The sequence below is a fragment of the Schistocerca nitens genome, chromosome 1, assembly GCF_023898315.1.
Source record: "Schistocerca nitens isolate TAMUIC-IGC-003100 chromosome 1, iqSchNite1.1, whole genome shotgun sequence".
NCBI classification, from domain to species: domain Eukaryota; kingdom Metazoa; phylum Arthropoda; class Insecta; order Orthoptera; family Acrididae; genus Schistocerca; species Schistocerca nitens.
The window spans coordinates 642,294,207-642,308,819 of record NC_064614.1 but is presented as its reverse complement, the minus strand read 5'-3'; the positions used below and the strand labels follow the sequence as shown (position 1 = coordinate 642,308,819).

The window sequence follows — 14,613 nt, the reverse complement described above, 5'->3', positions numbered from 1 at the left end:
TATAGTTAGAAAATTTGTACATTTCTTGAGGCAGTGTAAACGACGGCGCCCAAGTTGCCCAGACTGTTTTCATCCGGTATTTGACAGAGCCAGCACTTACCGACTTCCAACGAAATTTACGTAGTTTCAAACCTTTAGAAAACTTTTTCTCCCTGATACTCCTCCCCCCCCCCTCCCAATCTCTCTCTCTCTCTCTCTCTCTCTCACACACACACACACACACACACACACACACACACACACACACAAACACAAAATAATGAAGGCAAAAAAGGTTATCGCTTAATAAATTTTCGCTGTTAATGCAGTAAAACTGTAACATCAGGCATGACGTTTTAATTATTGTTTCTTTACTGCTAATTCTCTTCACTATACTACTTTCAGACAGTATCGACATACACCAAAATTATATCATTTTACTAGTCATAGTTCAGGAGATAACAACGCCATAAACATCGAGATGCGTGGGAAACCATGTTTTGCTTACAATGGAGCTCAGATTACCCAGACTGTTCTCATCCAGTGTTTGATAGAGAGAGCACTTTGCTACATGCAAGAAACGTTACCGAAAAATTTTCTCGCTCACGTGCCTAACGTGAAAAATGTGACACATTAACTCATTTACGAGTATAAAGTAGTCAGACTTTCAAGTTTTCTATATGTGGAAGTTCAACTCCTTAAAGATCGAGGGTGAGGGGTTTACTAGATGGTAACTAATATAACCTACGGAAGAAACGCATTCCAACAGAATCTATGTCGGTCACCGCACGCTGCACTGCGGTGTTTACATTTTGCTACAATTTTGTACAAATAAAATTCAAACTATTGACCACAAGTAATATGAATAAGGGAACAAGCGTGTCATGTGGACAGTATAAATAAAACATTGTACAAAGAAATTGTAATACACTTGCTATGTGGAGAGAAAGTTGTCTATAAAATTTATGTTAGTTTGGATCCAAAAATTCAAGCATTGCCGTTGAATCTGTACGGCAGTCGTAGCATTCTTCCTGGTAAAAGCCACTTGCATCACGACGGACGCTGCACGCCCTTCAGTTTACAGACTTTATACCAAGAAAATCGGCCGACCCATCGAGTACGTTCGAAGCGCACTGACTGTCGGCGAAAGGAGACACTAAACCAACGCCAGCTAGCTGTCGTGGTAATGCAGTAAGATTCGTAGAAACACTGGCGCAGTGGCAGAACACAGTGAGTATGTCTTGTCTTTCAACACTCCTAAAGTCCACCAGTGCACGCTGTCGTTTCTTTCGTCCTGTCTGAACTGGGATCCGTGTGACGTCTCTAAAGGCAGGGCGGCTTCCCTGTGGCTAGCGAAGAGTGTAAAGCTTATTGAGCTGCGTCTGCTAGACTGTGGTCGCCATCGAACGGCCGTAGTGAAATGTGTGTGTGTGTGTGTGTGTGTGTGTGAGCGCGGCGCGCGTGCGCGCAGTGTCGAGAGTTCAGTTCGGCGCGGATTTATATTTCAGTGTGAGTGGGCAGACCTGCCGCAACCGGACCGAGCGCGCGACATGGGCTGCTAGAAAGCTGCCAGGCACGCAGGGCGGGAGAAATTGCCCGAGCCCTGTCTGTGCTGCTAGCAAACGAGAGTTCCCTCGTCCACAGCACGCTACCGGAATGTCAGTCCGCGCAACGCACGGCGTCCTGAAATCACGGGCGACAAGGTCTCGACATCCATTGAGTCTAACGGATCACGATGCTTTCATTGGGTTGGTTAAACGTACTGTTACCAGACGTTGCCATTCACTTCTGATGTAACGTGCGACATCAAACGTGTGCCAATAAAGCTAGACTAGAACACTGGAAATATTCATTTTTTTGGAATGTGGGTTGTGGCGTAGTCCGACGTTTAGCTTCAGTTTGAATAAAACAGTTTGGTTGTGATATGGCGAAGCTAGCGGGTGTGACGTCTCGAGAAAATCTATAATTCTCTCTACGGAGCGCTTTTCTCACACGACATCCTGAAAGGCGTGGATGAAGGCAGTCAGGCAGATGCGGTATTTCTTGACTTCCGAACAGCATTTGACTCATTAGCACATGTACGCTTATTATCGAAAGGACGATCGTGTGGAGTGGAAAGCGAAATATGTATCTGGGCTGAGGATTTCGTGGTACGGAGGATACTGTATGGTGTATAGAGTGTAGAGTCATCGACAGATCTAAAAGTATTAGATAGGATTCTAGAAAATGGAGTGTCAAGTGGACAAATCGGAATATTTCCGGCATATTATTCTGTTTGAGGTTATAGAGGTTAAAACTGACTGCAAGAAGAAACGGAACCACAAATTTTCACAGTACAGCATAGCATAGCATTTTCTTTCTCGCAATCTGTTTACAGAAAACCTGTACACTGTTGTTTGAAGTGTAAGGGGCGTGCAAAAAGAAACGAACCGGAGGCATAATTACAGAAACCTGTACCTGTATGTTAGAAGTATTGACCCTGGCTGTTGAGACATTTGTCCCACTGTGACACAAGGCGGCGAATGTCTGTCTCATGAAATTCCCGGGGCTGTTATGTTAACCAGTTCTGCACGTACAGCTGGACGTCGTCATTCTAGGTGAATCGTCTGCCCCTATGCTGACGTTCTCCTTTGACCAAGATGGCTCCCTTCTGATTCACTTCCGCAGCACGCAGACCTTGACCACCCTTCGCCAAGCCATCAAATCAAAACGACCAACCGATCTCACCCGTGGGGTCGTTCTGCTCCACGACAATGCAAAACCTCATAAGACCAACACAATCGCGGCACTCCTGCAGTAATTCAAATGGTAGGTTCTCGGCCATCCTACATATAGTCCGGACCTCTCCCTGTGATTACGCTATTTTTGGTCCCCTTAAAAAGGCTCTGAGGGGCAAACAATTCACCTCGGGCGGCGACGTACAGCTGTACGTGCGGTACTGGTTAACGTCGCATCCCCGGGAACTTTATGAGACAGCTGTTCACCGTCTTGTGTCACTGTGGGTCAATATCTCTAACATACAGGTACTGGTTATGTAATTATGTCTCCGGCACGTTTATTTTTGAACGCCCCTTATAGTATTTAGCTTTTGTCTAGCTGCATGTTTGTTATAGTATTGTGTAAACATTCAAAGTTTGCCGGTCAAGAATATTTCGAGATTTTTGCTAACAATGTACTTCTGAGATACATGGCCAGTGTCAGCCCAAATATTTATTGTAGTTTCGTGTAAAAATTTGAAGAAAATATGCCAGAAAGTTCTCGAGATATTTGGTAACAACTTTAAACGACGACTTGTCTTTATATAGTAGTATGCTCGTAGATGAGCGCACATAACTGCGCACGGACACGAAGCGGCTTTCCCATTCCTTTCATCAGACTTTCTGTGAATAGTTTCTTTTCTTAAGCCAGTAAGTCTGAAGCAATTCACTCCCGCTTCACTTTATATACGAAATCTGAATGATAACAACCATTTGCGGAGCTAATGTAAACGCCCGCGGACAGCAGTTTCCCAGAATTAAAAGAATACCTTGGCAGCTCAGACGCATCGTTATGTGTTATACACACTTATTCAAAACTTAATAACTACTTCGTTACCTCTTTCTTTTTGCGTGCTGTGGGGTATAGTATAAGAAACGTCTAGAGAGTTGTATGGTAACCCTAAAAAGCATACTTAGTAATTTGCGGCGATATCGAGAAACATATAGTAATTTCGCATGGCAGCTTGCACTTCGAAGTTTTCACGATGAATTGCGATGTTGATAATTATCTTCATGTAAGTACCATCGATAACAGAAACAGTTGTCTATATATCGGTTGACTGGTAAGGAGGTCAGTTTCCCAACATAGCTTTTAAAGCCACCCATAAGATACTGGAAGCTTTTACGCATTCGTCAAGCGTCAAACCTCTTACGAAACCAAGCGAGCGCGCTGGTCGCGCGGTGAGATAAGCCATCAGGAATTCCGGCAGCTTTACATGCTCCGTGTGTAAAGTTCTACAAAGCTTCGGCATGCGGAGAGGAATTTGATGTCGTTCTGTTCCACACATAGTGGGTGGGCACAGCTCGGTGATGATACACCCATCTTCGTTGGCACTTGTACACCTAGGTATTCGACGTGTTGTGCACTGCACGCCACAGATCATCTGCTTCGCTTATTGGTAGAAACATCAGTGCGCTCTGTGCAGTGTAATCTGTCTTAGGAAAACGCACTTTACCGATGACGATTCCTTGTCAGTGAACGGATCCACGGTATCTTCCCACCACTTACACAAATTCTTCGGATTTTCCGTCTGTGTTAAGGTAATGACAGTCGTTCCCTCCCACATTATGTAAATACGTTTGTCTTTTTTTTTTAATGATTGTGTCATCGTTTTTTAGCTCAGAAAATGCCACTCTCTGTTATTAATTTTTTTTTTTTGTTTCCAGTTAACAAACATAAGATATTTCTGGTGCACCTGTTCCGTAGTACAAGCTTTATTTATAAGCTGCCAAAACTGTTGTTTCATGATGTTTTGCGTTAACTGGATGTTCTGTAGATTCTTGGTAGATTATTATACAAATTGTAAATGGAGAAACACACGACACTTGTGAGTCTAATATTCTGCAATATTTGTTTTTTAACTAACCCGGTTATGGTTGTGGCTCAGAATTTTGTGACAACAAAGATTTTAAACTAATGGTAAGAGCATCGAAAGAATCTCGCAGTTGACTGTCGAAGATGACAGACAATAACGTTGGACATCAGACTAAAGTGGGAAGTTTTAGTTCACATATTTATCGAAATGATTGAGGCATTGGTAAAGGAAAGCATTTAAGTCATAAAAACGTAATTGCACACGAGAAGCAAATATCGTTCGTGAGCCTGTTAAATATGACATTTGTTTACATTTTGCTACAATTTTGTACAAATAAAATTCAAACTATTGACCACAAGTAATATGAATAAGGGAACAAGCGTGTCATGTGGACAGTACAAATAAAACATTGCACAAAGAAATTGTAATACACTTGCTATGTGGAGAGAAAGTTGTCTATAAAATTTATGTTAGTTTGGATCCAAAAATTCAAGCATTGCCGTTGAATCTGTCCTTTTTAGGTTCACTAATCGATGGTCTGGTCTAGGACAATAGATTTTTTTAAAAAAATATCGGAATTCCGATATCTACATAAAAAAGTATCAATACCTGCCCTCGATGTATTGAAAAATGTATCGATATATCGATAAACCAACAAAAATATTGAAGTACCGGCCTACAAAAATATCGGATGCATATTGTAGGTATACTGCCGGTTTTAGTGCTAGATATTTGAGTACAGATTTATTGTTAGATAATCTGATCATCAACAAGCTAGCAGCCTGCCTATCTCCTAGAGCAAGAATTGAGAGGAGAACGATGCACGTTCACGCTTCGCGATAACCACTTTGCTAACAATGGTAACTGCTTGTATGTGACACAATAAAGGGTGTCCGATAGGTCCGTCGTTCAGTTTCGTCATATGTCGGATTTGTCCGTAAACTTCATGTCGACCTCCTTGGTTTTTTTTTTTTTTTTTCATCTCTGTAAACGCCAGCGACCTAACAGTTGTAGTGTCAAAATTACGTGGTAAAGTTAAACATTGCAGTTTCTGCTGGTAGCGCCGATTACGTCAGCAATTACCCTGACACGTCTCCGCCCATCGCAAAGGCCAATCCTGTCATTCTGTCATTTAGATATTTGTTCATCATTTTCAGCAACTGTTTTCGAAGAACGCCGATGTGAAGAAATAGCACACTATCTGCGTTAAAAATTGCTTTTTAACGCAACTGGTGTGCTCAAATACACCCCCCCCCCCCTTTCATTCGGATTATATTGTAAAAATATCGGCCCTCGATATTGCTATTTTGATATCGATATATCGAGTAAATTCATATCTCTGTTGCATATCGTTGCCTCTTGAAGGAGGTATCTATATATTGATATTTTATCAGCTTCCTTAGTCTGGTCTCGACTGGTGGAAGAGGTCCCACATCAATAGTGGCATCCAAGGAATGTCCTTCCTTGGTAATCTTGATCTCTTTCCAAGTTTACGTCTTGTGGAATGTTGACGTATTTTTATGAAGTGAAAATCAGCTTTTGATATCCCGATCCAAGAAAAGGTTCTAATTTCCAGAGTGTTTGTATTCAGGTATTCGTCACTTGTCCTTGTCACGTCAAGGAAATCTTCGTCCTCCATGGAAATAAAATTGAAGAGTTGTGCATGCTGCGCATCTCATATAATAACCTCAATTTCTTACGGCATCATTCTCTTACACACTTCATTTCTTTTCTCAATTATGTCAAAATCTGTTACAGGACACGTAAGTGCGTTCAGACACTAGAAATTTCAAGTCAGTTATTTCGAAGAAGTTATTAGCTACAACCCAGATAAGCGCCATAAGAACCACGCTTTTTTTTGTTTTGTCCTGCTCTGTTAATAACACCAAATCTGCAGGGCTTTTTTTACGAGTAAATCCCAGTGATATAATTACTTTTAGTAGATACGATCCGCCTTCATTCCCACCACATCCTTCAGTGCCCTTGTCCCACAGCCCGCATCTCGTGGTCGTGCGGTAGCCTTCTCGCTTCCCACGCCGGGGTTCCCGGGTTCGATTCCCGGCGGGGGTCAGGGATTTTCTCTGCCTCGTGATGGCTGGGTGTTGTGTGCTGTCCTTAGGTTAGTTAGGTTTAAGTAGTTCTAGGTTCTAGGGGACTGATGACCATAGATGTTAAGTCCCATAGTGCTCAGAGCCATTTTGAACCTTGTCCCACAAACACATGTAACTTTGTCCTGTGTCACGAACATGCAAGCGTAGATTGTAGTTCGACAACTGTATGCTATAAAACATGTTAGAATGGGTCAGCGCTGGTGGGAATATCATCTGCTGCATGTTCGTAGAAAGTTAGCAGTTGGTAATCGAAGGCATTCGAGATTGAGATTTGTCAGAATCAAGTGTTCTGTGGCTTTTTCTGTTTATCGTAGATGTAGTTCTTTTTACCTGTCAAAACCAACTTCTCAGGTCCGACAGCCACTTTTACTTTGTCTGTCAGTTGATTAAAAATTGCGCAGGTTTCCGAACGGGGACTGTGACATAAATGTTTCTTGAAGTGTTTTGTCAGACCTCTCCAATAGAACCGAAGGTCAATATTCTTTACGGGATGAGCTATCTTAAGCGCTTGCTACGTCCTGACTTTGTTTAAGTCCGGATTTAAGAATAAGTTAGTAGAACTTGTGGCTTGTATAATGACTCGTAGCGATAAGAGCTAGCATTCTTTCCTCGGAGGCTTTGATACACCATATCCCCTGTCTTCTTTTTCTGTATGACGATGCTAACGCGGTTGCCAGAAAGTTCCAAAATATTTTTAAATGTTTGTCGTAGATAAATTATAGTTGAACCTGTCTCCTAAAGGGTTGAGATTTGGGGTCGTCTTTACGCGTCCATCTCCTTTTTACTTCGGAGAGATCTGTTAACCCAAAAATAAATTTCGCTTGATTGTCCAAATTTATTTCCAAAACTCGGGTACAGTCTTTCGGCTTCTGTGACATCTCGGCACTTGTAGCGGCTCTTAAAGGTAACCTGACAAAACGTAACCGAGGAGCAACAGGTATGTAACCACAAATAACGATCACAAGTTCCTACTTACCAGATTGAAGGAAATCACTGTAGGTGGGATCCTGCCTACTTACAATAAGTCTAGTCGCTAAATCACTCTGACGGCAACACCGAACAAATGAAGACTGTTGAGGTCGTGGCAACAAAGATTACACTAAATCAACATTCGATGTGCACTTACTAGGGTCAATGTGGCAAAGCAGAAACTAAACCCTTTCATCTAGCGACTTACTGGCATGGGTTCATGCTCTCTTATCCGTGAAAAAACTGATTTTCGGTTTTTTGTGACTTAAATGCTTCGTCACACCAATACCTCAGTTGTTCTCACTGTAGTCGTGTATGGAACGTTAATAATAATCATAATTACCGTTTTTGACTGTCATTTACAGACTCTTTGGATGAGCAAACGTTGGTTAGCTACCGGGGGCATTATACAGTAAACAAACGGAACCACAAGGAAAATGCAACAACGGTCATTCAGTCAACCATTTTCAGTTAACGAGTTGTATTTGTGCCTTGTCTTCCATTGTGTACATTATACTCACACAAAGGTTCAACTGAAGTCAGTTCACGAAATGACCGGTGTGCGTTTTCCTTGTTTCCATTTGTTTACTGTACTACTTCTACAACTAGCTGTTAGGGATCTGCGTCTTACATTCTACGGCTCACTTGGCCTATTTTCCGTCTGAGAGGAGAGCACTGGTTGTTTTCGCGCTCTGAATTGCCTGGCTCAGTCTTTGAGCTCGCTGGGACAATGGTTTCCGTTTCTTTGGTTTTCTGCGCCGTTAGCTCTTAGTAACAAGCCGTTGCTTACTGGTCTGGACGACCTGGAACACTAGTTCCGGGCTGCGGCAGTGTTTGGAAGCGCTCTCTTTGGCATTTAAGTCAGTATGCCATAGTAGAAGCTCATCTAAGTTACAAGAAATAAAACCTTCTGTAAGGTCCGCAACAACTTTTCCCACATTTTATCGGCTCTGATGAAACTATTCGTCGCTGACGATAAAGCTGTTGACAATAAGTATAATGAATAAAATAAAAAGGCACTGAAAAATCTAGTTTAAAGACACACTTCATAATAAAAAAACTGTTTAACCGAAACAAGTTTTATGACGAGACATGATCTCGACTAGGAAAACTATCGCATAAAATTTGGCCCTGCGTAGTTATTCTGGCTTGACTGAAAAGTATTTTCCATTTTATGTCAGCAATTTCATAGTACCGGAAGCTGCTCGTCAAGCAGTTTTCGAGCCTTAATATTTCGTAAAGCGGTTAACTGTCGTGTAGTACTAAATGTTACAGGGTATAAACTTCCTTGTTCTTTGTATTTGCTGAACTATCTCTTGGCTACTTTGTTAAGCAGATCGGTTAACCACTTCTTGTCCGCGCACCGCTGTGACTTCTAGATTCCATACAGTTTCAAATGGAATAAAATTGAACTGTTCAAAATATGTGCCAAAGCATTAATCATGCGCTGAAGAGGAATTTCTCACTATTTCATCACGTACAACTTGTCTGTGCTGCGTTTCGGAAGTATTTGTTTTCGGTGGCATTCTGTCAACTGAACGCAGTTCAGGTAGTTCTCATTTTGAAGCGTGTATCTAAGTCAAATGTACTTTGTTCAAATGGTTCAGATGGCTCTGAGCACTATGGGACTCAACTGCTGTGGTCATTAGTCCCCTAGAACTTAGAACTACTTAAACCTAACTAACCTAAGGACATCACACACAACCATGCCCGAGGCAGGATTCGAACCTGCGACCGTAGCAGTCGCACGGTTCCGGACTGCGCGCCTAGAACCGCGAGACCACCGCGGCCGGCTGTACTTTGTTCTCTGAGGCATTTTCTGTGCTGAGAGACGAGATACATGGACATTAACACCAGTTTGCTGGCCGGCATAGCTGCGAAGAAAGTCTATCTTATTGTTTCAGAGTTTGTTGTATTCGCGTTCCATTGCTGTCCTTTTGTGACGACAAAAAACATGCTGCTGTTACTGTTTTTTTTTAACCTCCCCCTCTATTTTCTCTTATACTGTCCTCGCATATGGAAGGTCGTCTTCGTTCTGCGACTGGGTTTCCTGTCAGCAAGTTTGGTTTGTAGTAACTGACGAGAAGTCATCTATTCAAACGGGAGTCATATCTGGAATTACTCATGGAAGTGTTATTGGCGCTATGCTGTTCTTAATCTATATGGACGCTTTAGGAGACAGTCAGAGCAGCCCTCTTAGATTGTTTGCAGATGATTCCGTTTTTTACCGTCTAGTAAAGTTATCAGAAGATCAAAACGAATTTGCAAAATGATTTAGACAAGATACCTGTATGGTGTAAAAGTGACAGTTGACTTTAAAAAATAAGAAGTTTGAGGTTCCCCACACGAGTACTAAAGGAATTCCTATAAATTGCGGTCACACGTTACGTAAAACATTTAAAGGTTGTAGAGTCAACTAGATAACTAGGGATTGCAATAACATACATGTTAGACTGACCATTACACAGCAAATGTTTTGGGGAAGGCGAGCCAAAGATTGCGTTTTACTGGCACGACACTTTAACAAATGCAACAAGTCTACTAAAGAGTTTACAGTGTCTGTATAGTTCGATGCAATCCGGAGAAGGAACATTGCATGGAACTCTATACACACTTTAAAGTACACACGACAGCCCCACTATATTTAATGCCAAAGAAAGGCAAACTGATAATAAAACAATGCCTCTCCCTGTGCAGGAATCACACGATTTGTGCGGAAGCACTATGGGACGTAGACTGTGGGACATGTGAAGGTTTGAGCTGGTCCAGGAAGCGTGCTCGGATAGCCGAAGCGAGGCGACCGCTCGCGTAAAGCGGGAAATCCGGGTTCGATTCCTGGTCTGGCGGAGATTTTCATACTTTACTAGTAAATTGTATAGCTGTCGTACAATCGGATTTCCAATTTGCGAATTTATTTCATATTACAGCTGTATTATGAGATGGGACGCCAGTCAGAAACAAAAACCTTTTTACCGTTCTGGCAAGATTTTTTCACAAAATTTCAGTCACCGTCTTTTTCCCCTGAATTCTGAAATATTTTAACGACTACCATCTACATAAGGAGAAATGACTATCGTAAAAAAGTATCAGAGCTCGTGCGTAAAGTTTTGTGTGTTCACTTTTCCCATGTGTTATTCGAGAGTGGGCCGTCAAGTAGTAGTCACACAATGGTTCTATGAACACACTGCCAGACAGTTAAGTTTGAACTGCGGAGTAACCATGTACATGTATGCACAATGTCACCCGATTCCATTAATCTCTCACCAGTTGCATAAGTCTACAGTAAACAATCGTTGCCGAGCGAGATCGCGGATAAGCTTAAGGCACTGGTCTCACATTTCGAAGGACGAAATTCTAATGCCTGTAAGATGGAGATGGTTTGTCCGGGATTTTTAATCTGCGAACAGATTAATGCCTCTTTAGTCATTAAAAAGGGAAGAAGGATCCATCCCAACTGGTATTAATAATTGTGATCTCCGTGTCGAGAACTGTAATGTCTTTCGTATCTATCGAACAAGGTACTCCAGCGGTTCAGACACTCGACTGGCGCCGGCCGAAGTGGCCGTGCGGTTAAAGGCGCTGCAGTCTGGAACCGCAAGACCGCTACGGTCGCAGGTTCGAATCCTGCCTCGGGCATGGATGTTTGTGACGTCCTTAGGTTAGTTAGGTTTAACTAGTTCTAAGTTCTAGGGGACTAATGACCTCAGCAGTTGAGTCCCATAGTGCTCAGAGCCATTTGAACCATTTGAACTCGACTGGCATTTGGCAAAATGTTCAAATGTGTGTGAAATCGTATGGGACGTAACTGCTAAGGTCATCAGTCCCTAAGCTTACACTCTACTTAACCAAAATTATCCTAAGGACAAACACACGCACACCCATGCCCGAGGGAGGACTCGAACCTCCGCCGGGAGCAGCCGCACAGTCCTCGACTACAGCGCACAAGACCGCTCGGCTTATCCCGCGCGGCAGGCATTTTGCAGGATTAAGGATGGTCACCTTGATTTAGACTTTGCCTGGTTGCGTCAAATAGATCTACGTCTACATCCAAACTCTGCTAGCTACTGTGTAGTGCATGGCAGAGGGTGCTCCTCATAATACCATTTCCGAGGGTTTCTTTCTGTTCCATTGCCGCGCGGAGCCCGGGAAGGATAACTAACTTCCCTGTGCGCACGGTAATTAGTCTAACCTTGCCTTCGCGCTCCCTACGGGAACGGGACGTAGAAGGCTGTGGTATACGAGTATTCCTAGATTCCTTGCAATGCAGGTGGGTGTCGTCGTGCACAAGTCATTTGATTTTTGTAGCATTTAAGGAAACAATCAAATGTTTCCTATATTGCCTCAATGTATTTACATCTACGTTATGTTCTTTTACGAAGGTAACTTTCAACAGTTTGTTGTGGCGCTCCGAAAGAGGAAGACACTCAATGTTAAAGTGTCACTGCCATCGCACATGGTTAGTAGCCTCAGTGTGTACTGGTGTCGGCACACCTACCAGAGCCTCAGAAGGACAGATCTAGAATGTGTTGCTTCGTTGTGGGAGATAGGGCAAGACACGTGACTGGAAGCTGCAGCAAGAAAGCGGCGTACAAATTTGTCGCCAAAGCACTGTTTACGATTTTACAGTCTGGCCCCTGACATTCACTGTAACAAAAGAAGATACCTTGTAATTTGATTTGGTACGTATCCACTCCCGAAATAAGTAATTACTTTATGTAATGTGTTACATGAATCGACCGGCTAATAGAACCAAGATGATGGTAGAAAAGAACACAACAATAAAGATAGGTAAAAAAAGACACACACATGGAGAACTCTAATGAACTACCCTATCTCCTGTTTTAGGTTTCCTAATCTAGTCACCTCAGCATTGCATAATTTAGTTCGACTACATCCCAGTATCCTTGCTTTACTTTTGTTGGTGTTCATCCTATAACCTTTTTCGAAGATATTATCCACTCTGTTCAATTTTTGACAGGCACTGTATATTATCCCATTCTTCCATTTTATGCCCACACGCTCAGGTCTGTAGCTATACCTACATACATACTCTGGAAACCATTGTGAAGTGCATGGCAGAGGGCACTTGGTATGTTACCGCACACTGGGGTTTCTTCTTTCGAAGAATGGCTTCTTAAATGCCTCTGTGTGTGCTGTAATTACTCTAACCTTGTCTTCACGATCTCTAGGGGAGCCATACGTAGGCAGCTGGTGAATACCATTAGAGATCTCAGTTAACACTGTTAGTACATTTAATACTACTCGTACCTTGAACAACGTGGCCCTTAACTGCTTTCAAGAGAGAATTTTGTGTTGCTCTTTATTGATAGTTGAGTGAGTGCTGTATTTAGTTGTCGACGACCCCTAAGCTGAACCCTAGGGATGTACCCTAGCAAGGGAAAAATAACTAAATTCACAAAAACAGCAAATTTAGAATTAACGTCCGTAACGTAGCGTTTAAGGTTTTTTATTTGATTTTATGAAACGACTTTACAGAGTATGAGCAGTTAGGTTTATTGAAGTAAGAGCAAAAATTTGACGTTCGTGCTCATGAAAAAATCGGCATTTGTTGTAAAAGACACATACTGTAACTATAAACAAACGCATTTCTTTGGCAGCTGCAAGATCACAAAAGAAATGTATCAGTCATGCAAATTGTACCGATGTTTAATTCCTGATTTCCTAAATAATCAGCATTAAAATAAAAGTTTTAAATAATTTTATTGGCTGATTGGTTTGCACCTACAGTTCACATTAATGAAGCTACTTAGAATATCTTCACAACTTACTAGTCTTAAAATATTACTTGTGTGAAGCCAAATAGTTTAGCCTGTCTTCTAACGTAGGGATTCCAACCCTGGTTCTTTTTTATTTTTTTTGTCAACTTCAATTAAAAAAACGAACTTCTTCCATTACTGTTTGCTATCATAAGTGACAGGAACATTCTTAGAGCGATCTGTTTATTAAGAAATTAATCTTTGACTTTAGTGAGCTGTCTTTTAAATGAAAAGCTGTATGGAAGAAATCCACTTCCCGCGAAATCGAATTCATTGTAAATAGCCAAAATACCGTTGATCATTCTTTAAAAATCTTAGCGATTTTGTTAAGTGAAATGCCCGACATTAGATTAGCCGACACCGGGAATTTGATGCGAGGGATCGCAGAATTTGAGAGGCGAGCGCTGATTTCATTAATGTCAGCTGCCCACTGAAAAATTTATTGTGCTAACCCCATACAAAACAATTAATTCTACTTCATTTACGATTATAAGGGGACCTGCACCACAGTACTAACACACAAACCTCTGACGCACGACTACTTGCAATGCGTGGTGCTTGTGGCATACGAATCACCGTGCGCCACATTTTAGTAGACGGTGTTTTATGTTCAGTCAAAAAGGCGGCAGCTAATTAACCGATGTATTTGCCCTCTATTTTTAACTGACAGTGCTATGAATGACTTTTAAAGTGAAATGTCCAACTTCTTTCCTAAAAATTTTAGGAAGATGCTTTGTTTTGAAGGATCCATAAAACAAGCAATTTTTCGATTTTTTTTGAAAAAGTAGTGAAGCTATCATCGTAAACTATTTTGCACATTATTTACTGATTCTTGGACTTTTCTTTTTTTTTTAGGAAATTGTGTCGTCATGAAGCCGCTAATCCGAAGAGATAAAGTTGCTCTGTCCAGAATGCAGTGCGTCCATGACGGAAGCCCTGCAGTCTTCAAATCGTGTCTGAAATAAAAAGAAAAAAAATTTTCTTAATCTGTAGGATAATAGAACTGCTTTTGAAATTTTGAAAAAATAATAAAATGATGGGCGTTTGAAGCAAAGATGTAGTATTCCTTTATTTACGTCACGTTTTTTTGCAATAACTAATGAATAAGTGAACATTTAAAAAATTTGCGTGTTACTGCAATTCAGGCAAATTTTAGAAACATATGTTCATTAGTGTGCCCGCAGTCTATTCCGTCAGCATGAGA

The 14,613-nt window shown here is 41.6% G+C and overlaps 1 protein-coding gene across 2 annotated transcripts in view; it reads left to right on the top strand.

Annotated features, from left to right (window-relative positions):
* The window catches only part of LOC126258120 (phosphatase and actin regulator 4B), a 781,085-nt gene that overhangs the window by 302,078 nt on the left and 464,394 nt on the right, over nucleotides 1-14,613 (top strand). The window lies entirely within an intron of this gene.